We start from the raw sequence: 8,765 nt of genomic DNA, 5'->3' as shown, positions 1-8,765 counted from the left end.
CTGTATTTCAGAAATGTCTGGGATTTCTAGGAAAGGGGATCATACCAACTTGTAATTATTTGAGAAAATTCACACAGATTGTATGGATTGATGCATAAACTTGGTCAATTTGATCATGATGCTTCATTTCCTTAATACAGTCTTGCGTTCTCACATGTAAGTATTTTGAGCTAAAGAGACAGATTTGGGAGTTTGGGAGGGCTGATGTGGTTAGAGTTCTCAGGGAAAAATACTGGAGAGGAGAGAGCTGCAGAGAGAGATTGAGAGAGAGAGAGAGAGAGAGAGAGAGAGAGAGGGCACTCCAAATATCTTTGAGAGTCTGGGATCTTCAGCTGACTTCTCAAAGCAGGGGAAAAAAACCACCAAAAGGGAACAATCAAAACAATCCCCTGAGCACAGAGAGGGCCAGAAATTGTTGGAATTCCCATCAGCCACATGGGGGTGGGGGTTGGGTGGGGTACCCAGAAGAGTATTTATTGCTTCATCAGTGAGGTAAAATTAACTCTAAAGACTGCTTTGGTCCCTTCTAACAAAGTTTAAAATAAATTCTTACAAAGATCAAATATTTTAAAGCAATTTAATTGCATCCCAGAATAGAGATTTGGAAATCTTTTAAAAAGTACTGGCACCTAAGATGCCAGTACTCCACTGGCATCTTAAGATAAAACAAAATTTGCAACTCCACTTTGCCCCTCATTTTGATAAGTGCATACCCCTTGTTTCTGAAGTATTCTGAAGGGGGAATATTCTCCCCCTTCCCCTCATGGCCGGTCAAATAATTAAAATGACATAAGGCAGATTAACAAGAGAAAATCAAATTCTATTATGTTTGTAGGGGAATACACATAAGCATGAAGAATTCCAAAGACAGTAAGGTAAGATGAATTATGCATGTCATTTTGACTAAGGAGAAGAAGGTAGGGGTTTGGGACTTCAAAGGGAGGTGAGGTAATTCACAGGAAGAAGAAAAGAGTTAATGTTTGGTAAACAAATGTCTGCTGGGCCATCTAGAGACAATGGAACACAGAGAGGACTTTGATCAAATGGGTCTTGCTTGGTTCCTCCCTGTCTACCACACCTAGTCCATACTTTACTATAGTGATAGCTCCTTCCTGGAAGAGGCCTTCTATCTTAAATTCTTTTAGGCAGTTATGGTGGAGTTCAAAGGTTCTTCCTGGGCTTTGTTTGTTTTCTGCTCAAAATAATCCACAAGCCAGACTGGCATATTTTGTGGTGGCGTACTCTGAATTCCATCAATTCCATCCTGTCCTGTATTATTTTAGGATTATAAAATTCCGGTTACTATCCAGTAGGTCAATACAGCATCTCCTACAATTATCCCTGCATTAGAAAGAATAGGTACCAGTAAGTTTCTCACCATTTCTGGTGCTTCTTTCACCAACGCATTCCTTATTGCTTTAGGAAACAGTGTCGCCCTTCAAGTGCATCCATGGAACACAGTTGGTCAGCGACTAGTTTTTTTTTTTCCCCCATTGTATTAGAATGTCCTCCCTGGCATATTACCTCTCCTGATCTTTTTGCACCCTTTTCCAGTAGCACAGCTGTTCTCCCATTTCTTGTTCTTTTAGTGTGGGCCATTGCTTTTTCTAGGCATCCAAGATGTGGATAACAGTGTCTTAGCACCATATCCCAGGGTCCTGCCAGATTACGAACTCCTGTGTCACTGGATAGTGTCCTCGTATGGATAAACTCTCTCTTACCTAACTTCATACTCCGCACTCATTGATCCAGCACGCTCAGTCTCCAGCTCCATACATATTCTCCTGGCTCCTCCCAACTCACATTCGCCAGGTCCTGCAGCTCCTTCTGCATCCCTGTTCTCCCTCAGCAGGCCGAGAACGTGCTTGGCTGGGTTATGTAGTGATTTGACCCTAGTTATTAGTCTTGTAGCTGGGAGCGTCAGTAGGGTAGAATCTGAGGAGGGTGTGTGTTCTCTTTCAAGGCTCTGCATCATCTAAGAGCCAGGGCAGAATACTAAGCTTTGAGAAAGGTAAGCTACTTCTGCAGGGCTAGACAGATCTGAGGGGTCAAGATTCTCAAGTGTCTCAACCCAGATGTCCCCATTCCAAAGTCTCAGGGTTTTATCTTGAGTGGCATACCTGCTGTGATTGAGAATTCAGTTTCTCTTCTCTGGACTTTTGCTTTCCTTATAATTCATTGTTGAACCTGATCTTAAGCTTTCTCTGCCCTCTGGCTGCAGTAGATAAGCATCTACTTTATATGCTTTATATGCTTCCAAGGAGGCCCTTTGATTTTGGTAGTTTTAAATTTGAGATTAATCCCTCTCAGAGTACCCTTGAATTTTTACAGTGCATCAGTAGTAGCCAGCAAAAGTTGTCAGATTCTATAGTTCTTATAATTATTTTTCCCCTAATTCTCTCAAATACCTAAGACGCTGTACCTGTCAGTGCTTTCTGACACACTGTCTCATTTCAGTTTACCACAGGTAAAAGTTTTAATAATTGTACCACTTTAGCATGCCAGGAATAAGTATTCTATCTACCACCAATGAAGGAATCCTCATTATCAGCTCCCTCAAATTCCGTTTTATAATTTGCTTTCTAGGACCACTTGTTGGATTCCCCAGGACACAGACTTGAGATGGAGATGTGCTGTTAGGAGGACGCTGGGGAATACTCTTGGACACAATACCTAAAAGGGAGTGAGGGAAGCAGGATTGGGTTGGGGGAGAATTTGCACTGTGGTTGTAATGGGCTTTATTTGAGTCCTTGGGGTGCTCTAGACCTCGGATTGTCTTTCAGAGTTGGCCCAAATTGAGGCAAGAGGGCTGAGTCCTCGTATCTCTGCATTGATTGGTAGCTACTTCTTCCTTGGGAAGAAGTGTTTGTTGCCAGTCAAGCCCCTGCACCTGAGGTTAATTCCTTGAGAGAGACTCAGCTGTAAGCTATCTGCAGCCAGCACTCCCACCGCCCGAGAATAACGCTGTGAGAGCCCAGCTTTGGTCTTGAGAGCAAGCTCTGGGCAGTGCAGCCCAGGAATCGCTCAAAACTCATATATACTAATACAGTTTATGGGCAGTTTCACCCCCATTTTACTTTTATTCTCAGGAAAAAACAAATCAAACATGGAATTCTTTAATAATATGCCTCGAAAGAACCTTAAAATCACAGCAAGTTCAACGTACTCAGTTTTCAGATTAAGAATCGGAGGTGCAGGTAAGTCAAGTGCTTTGCTTGGGTGAACAGAAGATACAGATGCTGGGTTTAGAGTTCTGGTTCTCTGTCTTCACCCCAGTTTTCTTTCACTCTTATAATCTGTCAGGTCTAGAGAACTATAATATTGTAAGTTGTTTCCCATAGTTGAAAGTTTTAGAATTTAATCTTTACTGCAGTATACAATAGATGTCAACTCCGTGATTGTGTTTGCCTCCCAGGACAATTTCTTCTTTCCCGCTTATTTTTGAGAGGCACTGTTGCCTTTTGTAGGACCAGGATATTAAATAGATTAAGGTTTTAAGTTCCAGGAGGAGATTCGTGGTCATATATAATCTATTGTACTCTTTTTCTTGAAAATTGTTTTGGGTAAAGTTGTTTCTTTCCCCCCGCTTTCTGACTGTAACAAGAATCACCTGGGTAATAGTGAAGGCTTAACAGAAACGGCTCAAATTCTGTTCTTTTGAAATGGGTTCTTTGTTGGATTATCTCAAGATTGGGCACTAAGCATGCTTCTTCCATAAGGCTACCCTTGTTTCAACCAAAAGGCTATTTTGAATCTACCTGCTTTCAACAACAGGGAGTTTTTCTGGCAACTGGAAAAGGCTCTGGTCTTTGGTCTCCCTGCTTGTTACTCCTCACATTAGTTTGGTTTTTCTTAAAGCATTCTCTCTGAAATGCACTGTCTACTTCCAGGCTGAAGTGTTTCCAGAAATAAATTGTTTTCAATTTGATAAGTAAGTCACATAGTCTTTTACTGAGCATTTATAATGTGCTAAGTGTTGGGTTATGTATAGGGATACTAAAATGTTCAAGATATGATCTGCGCTCTTAAGGAACTTGGTCTGATTGGGATACGATAAAGACCTAGAGAAATAATTTCACTATTAAGTAATATGTTTTACAAAGATGTGCACAGGGCTGTAGGTTTACAGAGGAAGCTGAGGAATAACTTTGATGTAATTGAGGCATTAGAAAGCCGTGGTATTGTCAGAAGGCTACAGTTCACATACTTATGGAGCAGTCAACTTGTTCTCCTAATTAGCATGCTAAGCAGGAATGATTTATAATGCTAGCTAGGAAATATTGTGGACCATGAAGGAAAGGGATACAGAAGGTGAATTTCCGTGCAGTGCTTAAGAATCAGGGAGCAGAGGGTCGAGTAGAGCAGATACAAGGCAGAGGTAAGATTTCGGTGGTGAGGAGAAACAAAGTGAATGAATAAATAACACGTGCTTTGGATGGTGAACCCCTGAAGATGTGGGAATCTTCTAAAAGGGAGGAGAGAAGCCTGGGAATGAAGGATAAACAGGCCAGCCCTGCTTAGTTTAATATGACACTTTCCTGAAATGTATGTTATGCTACATTACCTAAATCACCTTTGGATTTAGAATAAGTGCTAATGTTAAAGTAATGTGTGTTCAGTATGTCTTTTTTGTTGTTGTTGTTAAACCAAGACACATTCTTTTTTTTTAATGTTTATTTTTTAATTTATTTTCTTATTAGTCATCCATTTTATACACATTAGTGTATACATGTCAATCCCAATCTCCCAATTCATCACATCCCCCCACCCCCAGCCGCTTTCCCCCCTTGGTGTCCATACATTTGTTCTCTACATCTGTGTCTCAATTTCTGCTCTGCAAACCGGTTCATCTGTACCATTTTCTAGGTTCCACATATATGCATTAATATACGATATTGTTTTTTCTCTTTCTGACTTACTTCACTCTGTATGACAGTCTCTAGGTCCATCCACGTCTCTACAAATGACCCAATTTCATTCCTTTTTATGGCCGAGTAATATTCCATTGTATATATGTACCACATCTTCTTTATCCATTCGTCTGTCGATGGGCATTTAGGTTGATTCCATGACCTGGCTATTGTAAATAGTGCTGCAATGAACATTGGGGTGCATGTGTCTTTTAGGATTATGGTTTTCTCTGGGTAGATGCCCAGTAGTGGGATTGCTGGGTCTTATGGTAGTTCCATTTTTAGTTTTTTAAGGAACCTCCATACTGTTCTCCAGAGTGGCTGTATGAATTTACATTCCCACCAACAGTGCAAGAGGGTTTCCTTTTCTCCACACCCTCTCCAGCATTTGTTGTTTGTAGATTTTCTATGATGCCCATTCTGACTGGTGTGAGGTGATACCTCATTGTAGTTTTGATTTGCATTTCTCTAATAATTAGTTATGTTGAGCATCTTTTCATGTGCTTCTTGGCCATCTGTATGTCTTCTTTGGAGAAATGTCTATTTAGGTCTTCTGCCCATTTTCGGATTGGGTTGTTTGTTTTTTTAATATTGAGCTGCATGAGCTGTTTATATATTTTGGAGATTAATCCTTTGTCTGATGATTCGTTTGCAAATATTTTCTCCCATTCTGAGGGTTGTCTTTTCGTCTTGTTTATGGTTTCCTTTGCTGTGCAAAAGGTTTTAAGTTTAATTAGGTCCCATTTGTTTATTTTTGTTGTTATTTCCATTTCTCTAGGAGGTGGGTCAAAAAGGATCTTGCTGTGATTTATGTCATAGAGTGTTCTGCCTATGTTTTCCTCTAAGAGTTTTATAGTGTCTGGCCTTACATTTAGGTCTCTAATCCATTTTGAGTTTATTTTTGTATGGTGTTAGGGAGTGTTCTAATTTCATTCTTTTACATGTAGCTGTCCAGTTTTCCCAGCACCACTTATCGAAGAGACTGTCTTTTCTCCACTGTATATCCTTGCCTCCTTTGTCATCAGTATGTATTTCTAAAGAGACTACATTTAATTAGGATTGTGTTGCAGTTTGCCTATCAAATAGACACATACAATATCCTGCTATTACAGTATTTACATTTATTTTTGTATTAGTTTCAAATGTCACTTCCACTTCCCAGGAAATCCTCAAATGTAACTTTTAGTATTTTAAAATAAAGTAGTTCTTGAGAATGCATTATCCATAGCAAACTGTATATGGAATTACATTTGCTTTTGTCAGAGCAGGTAGTTTAGTGCAACTTATTTTTTTTTTTAGAGGGAAGGTAGGTTGAGGAACAGAAGGGTGAGAGAGACGTATATGTCTCTGCATCTCGCCATGTACCTGCTCCTTGCCTTTCAGACTGATCTTCATTATTTGTTTCCTTTCCCCCAATTTTTAAAATTTTTGAAACATTTTAAAGTACACTTGAATACCTTTCTCCTAGATTTCCAAATTGTTCACATCTTGGACTTTCACTTTACACATGTACAGCTTGTCCTCTTTCTCTTGTTTTCTCACAGTATCATTATGAACTCAGTTTTTTTTTCTTAAATTCAGTATTTTGTCCATTACTGTCATTATTTTTGCTGTAAACATCTGAGTGAATTAAAGAACCCTAATACTACCTGTAGATGTAAATACTCTATTTCAAAAGACTTCTATCATTTTACACATTAATATCTTAAAAGATCTGGGAAAAATGGGTTAAAATAAATCTGGTATATTCTATAGAGCCAAAAGAGCATAGGATACCATGGAGTAATCCTGGGGTTACATAGGATCTTAGAAATCATTTTATTCTATTCTTCTCAAGCATTTGCACCCAAATACCATTTAGAATGCGTAAAACCAATATATATCATCTATAAGTCTGCAGCTTAATCTGAAGCTACCATAAGTAGGAAATGTCTTTGAAATCATATTTATCTTGTAAAATAGGTCTAAATTTTTCTTTCTTCTCTATTATACACCAACTTTTGTTGAAGATTAATATTTTAAATATATTCAATATAAAAATGAACTCAACTATGAGTAAATGGATGTTCATTACAGCAGGGTCTGCAGCAGTGTAAGACTGGAAACAACCTGGATGCCATTCAACAGAGGACAGATTAAATACACTATAGCCTTACCATGGAATATTATGTAGCCTTCCACAAATAGGGAAAAATTTATGTGGAATGATCTCCAGGAAATATTGTGTAAAAAAGACAAGTTTTGGAATAGTCTTTATAGGGTGGCTCCAATTTGTATAAATAAATATGTTACTCATTCATGAAATTCCTGCAACAAATATGTATTGAGTACCTACTATGCATGGGATTATTCTAGGTTCTTGGGGTATAGCAGTGAATGAAACAAAGTATTCTTAGGTAATTTATATTCTAGTAGAAGCAGATAATAAATAAATAAATGAATGAATGAATAAATAAAATTATGTCCTGTAGTGATAGGTAATATTAAGGACAATAAAGCAAGTTAAGTATGATAAAGTTAAGGGAGTAAGGCTACTCTTCCCCATAAGAGTCAGGGATAATATGAGATTTCAGAGCAGGCCTTAAGATGGGTAGGAACAGATTGGAGAGGTTAAGGATAGGAATGCTATCTCTAGTTTTATCATTTTGAGTTTTGAGTCATGTAAATATTTAATGAAACTAAGATTAAATTATTATATAATTAGTAAAAATCCCTAAAATTAAATAGAAACACATATAAATGAGCCTAATGTGTTATGAAATTGATAACTTCACAAAGTAAAAATTCAAATAACTTTAAACAACCCTTTGTAGAATGCATTCAAAGGGCAGAATGGCAATCAAATCTTAAACTTTACCTAGCAGGTTTGCTGTAGGTATTGCTATTGGTATTATAATTCCAAAACTATTTTATGTATATTAGAAGATAAAGAAGGTGAGTTTATATATTGATCTTTTTAGGAATCAGGGTTTTCACCTTTAAAGAAGGCAGATTGCAAGAATGGTATTGTAGAATATGAAGGCGACCCTGTGTTAGGGTATGAGGATATAGGTATACAGTTTTTTTGAGCCTTGAAGCTTATACAATTGTGCAGAATCTCTTTAAGAAAAATTAGAAATAACAAAATTAGGTATAGAACATTAGAAGGAGCTCATTAGCTTCACAGTGAACCTTTAACTGATCTGGTGGTGTTGACTTGGACTTGAAAGCATAGGTGTATTTTCTTGCTCTATGAACTGGAAAGGTCTAGATATAAGAATACCCTTATAGCAATGAACACACCTAGTGCTCAGGATTTGTTTTCTAAATACACTCACCAAGAGAAAGAAATGAGGGTCTCTAGAGAAATGGCTGAGCCAGGTCGGGGGAAGAAAAGTACAAGGAGATCCTGTCACATCTTGTGCCAGATGCAAGAAAGTGCTCCAAGACGAAAGGGGTCATATCAAGATGACACAAGAAGTAAAATCCATAAGCTTTTTGTCCAACTTTGCTGTTTATATTCACATACTTACATGCTAATACAAAGCCACTTTCCCCCAAGTAATCTTCAGGTCATTGTTCTGTGTCAGAGGGAACTGATGCCCTGACAGCCAGATAGACTAGGGAGCTGAGTTTGATCAAACTGGGGGGAGTTGAGAAATTCTCATAGGAGAAAGGGCCCAGAGCCATTGCTCAGGGATGGGCTTGCTTGCGCCTCACTGCAAAACTTGCTGTGCTTTTCAGAGAATCTGTAAATGGGTGAAATTGCCTCCTTGTGAATATCTTGATTGGCTCTTTGCTAGCTGTCGTTTACCCAAGGGGGCAAAAAAAATGGTTTACTCTTCTCAAACAGTTTTGTTCTCTCCTCTTCTGCTT

General features: G+C 38.3%; 1 pseudogene across 1 annotated transcript in view; it reads left to right on the top strand.

Annotated features, from left to right (window-relative positions):
- The first annotated feature begins 3,106 nt into the window (after positions 1 to 3,106).
- LOC309657707 (dual specificity protein phosphatase 3 pseudogene) overlaps positions 3,107 to 8,765 on the top strand; it is a 51,058-nt pseudogene continuing 45,399 nt past the window's right edge. The window contains exon 1 of the transcript in view: positions 3,107 to 3,197. The product of the transcript in view is annotated as a dual specificity protein phosphatase 3 pseudogene (transcript). The remainder of the gene's footprint in view (positions 3,198 to 8,765) is intronic.

This window comes from Balaenoptera physalus (assembly GCF_965194825.1).
Source record: "Balaenoptera physalus genome assembly, chromosome: 3".
Lineage (NCBI taxonomy): Eukaryota > Metazoa > Chordata > Mammalia > Artiodactyla > Balaenopteridae > Balaenoptera > Balaenoptera physalus.
This window is presented reverse-complemented; position numbering and strand designations above follow the sequence as displayed.